We start from the raw sequence: 2,924 nt of genomic DNA, 5'->3' as shown, positions 1-2,924 counted from the left end.
TTCGGATGCTAAGTAAACCATCAACGCGGCCTCATTTCACCATTATTCAGACCTCGACTCTGTTTAGGTTCTTTGTTCCCAAAGCCTTGCCGCCACGCCGCTACGTGGTTATCTCGTGGTCATGCGTTTGCATATTCTTTAGGCTTATGGTGAATATATTTTTAACATGTCTCATGTGTACCATCATACAACACCGTTTTCAAAATCATAGGAAACGGGCACGGGCTCACGATCAGTGCTATTTGTAATACAATCCTGTCCATATATGCTTTGAAACCTTAAGTTCGCACAGGAGTATATACGAGAGCCAGGCCGGTTCCTAGTGAACGAAACGTCTCTAAAGCCGAAGTTAAAGGGAATGTTGCACAATTGTATGGTTTTTTGGGTGAAATAGCCATGTTAGAGACCATTCGATGCAGTTCACGGTCCGGCACTTCTTAAGACCTAACCGCTCTGGTTTCTGTGATCCGCTACACGCCCGCGAAGATGTGCAGACTCTTTAGAAGGGACTATTTCAAGGTCACCCAAGCATCCATGGCGTCATTATAATGCCTTTGAAATTCTGGTATTTCATTAGCCATGCAGCGATCAAGACCAATAAAAATACAATGGTTGACTCGTTCATATCTGGCTTTCGTGAGCACGATTTCCAGATATAACGCCCGTCAATTGGCCGTGAATCAATGTTGTGCAAGCTACGATGACGTAATGTAACCATATCGTATTGGGAGTATATTTACTAAACAGAGAGTTGTGTTGTGTAGTGTGATCTTTTCCACTTAGAAGTATACCAATAGTTTTAAGTGAGCTTATTTCATAACACCTGATGCTTACCTGAATATTTCCAAATGCGAAGCATTCCCTTTAAGTTTGCATTTGAAAAATCCCGAACCGATGTTCGTGTTGAAGCTTTATCTGCGCATTGAAATTGGCGGGCGTTCTTTCCCCGGTCACTATTTTCTTAAAAAGTCATCGAGAGACCCTTGGGAGGTCCACCAAGCATCCTTTAATCAATTACGCCAGAAATGTCACTGTTGCCTAGATGAAGCAGATGATTAAGTAGAAGCTTTTCATTGCATTTCAAGTTTTGCACTATCTGCCGGCAGGAAGCGCCTTTCAGATATGATCTCATATCATTGGAACGTCCACTTGAACGAACGCTGTCCGAAATGACATCATCGGTGCTGGCGGCGCGTCCTTATGAGTGTCGTCCGTCTGCCCGGCCGCGGAGTCGGCCCATAAATCGTTTACATTGGCTTGGAATGTCCAGACGCCAGTTGCTTATTTAATCGTGGCTGGGGTCGAGGCAAACAAAATATATATCCAAGTGGCTTTGAATAAAGCCAGCCTTAGCCGGAGAGGATGCGAGGACAGCGTGGCTGTCCGATATGCAAACACTGCCCGATTGTTTCCCTTATGACAGCAGAATAAATAAACTGACTGAGCACGGATAACGAATAAAGCGAGCGACTGACTTGCTGAGGATAATATTCACTAGTGGTGCATAAGCCATCCATTGCGCAAACTCAACTTGATCAAGCTATTTCAACAAGCTCCAGTATGCGTTTAAAAACGGTTTCGAAAGCTGGACACTGTTGAATACGTTGCTGTGGTATGAGCGCTGTAATATGGTGATCCGTTCAACTTCCATGAAAGTTCGGCGACATCCTTGGGAGAAGTGGGATATCGTGTTTACTGTAGCTGATGACGATGTGGAAAGATGTGAGTTCTGGTGGAGCTTCTTCAACCGTGCACTATCGTCCAGCTATGTGCCTACTGTTTGGTGACATCTCTCACGTATGCATGTGCCTGCTGCCAGGTGAAGCCTTATGCTCTCGGCTCCTCGCATGAACAGCGTCTGTGCTCATTTGTGGTTTACTGACGGAGAACCGATGGTTTCAGAGTGTCCGCACTGTTCGCGCTGCTCTGCTCAACAACACTCGCTGACCCGGTAAGAGGCATATCCCTCATTGTGCTTTGTTACATTAATCACCTCCTTTTTGGAGTAAAGATCGGGGGTGAAACGTTTCCAGAATAAAAAGCAAGATTTCGCTTCTGTGTGTGGTTCTTTCAACACAACACCCATCACCTTCACCCATATAAAAGTTTGATAATGTTAGGGAAGGAGGTTGAGTCCTCCAGACGTGTAGAACGTTTAAGCACGAAAGATAGCATACTACATGAAAGTGAAATGATGCCGTATTCTATTAATGCGACCTGTAAGCGGATGGCCATGGTGCCAGGCCATTAACTGTGTCCAATTAAAGGCCTGAAATCAATAATCATTACCATGCAGGTACGCTTTGACCGCTTCATTTCACGAAATTGTGTTGCGTCCAGTCTAAGCTTTTTGTGCCAGCTCTGGAGTACTTTTCGGAATGCATTCAATATCAAACTGGAGCTGCCGAATTTGATTCAATAGGCAATAATGCTTCAACGCAGCGTGTCCCGTGGTGCGCGTATGCATATTTTGCGTGTCAGTCGCATTACCGACATGCCATTACAATTTGCCACACTTTCCGCGTAGCAGGAAAACCGGTGGCAGTTTATTCGTACTTCGAGCCCGCTCGTCCGGGACGCGACTCTACGCCATCGTTCCCCACTGGATGGCCAAGCCCGCTCATTCGGGACGTGACTGAACGCCATCGTCCCTCACTGGATGGCCGAGTCCGCGGAGGGACGCGACTGTACGCCATCGTCCCCACTGGATGGCCCAGTCCGCTCATTCGGGACGCGACTGTACGCCGTCGTCCGCCACTGGATGGCCCGAGCGCGGAAGGCTCTGGCCTGCTGGGGAGGAGACGCATGACATCATCGCCTGCGTGGCCGCAGCGATGCGTGCCGACTCCGACCACCGCTCTGCAAAGCGTCTGCTTTTTTAGAGCCCCTCTGCAATCCCCGCATCCGGAGAGTCCACCCACTGC

This window comes from Pollicipes pollicipes, unplaced genomic scaffold (genome assembly GCF_011947565.3).
Source record: "Pollicipes pollicipes isolate AB1234 unplaced genomic scaffold, Ppol_2.1 Scaffold_7231;HRSCAF=8579_pilon_pilon_pilon, whole genome shotgun sequence".
Lineage (NCBI taxonomy): Eukaryota > Metazoa > Arthropoda > Thecostraca > Pollicipedomorpha > Pollicipedidae > Pollicipes > Pollicipes pollicipes.
Note: the sequence above shows the minus strand (reverse complement) of the source record.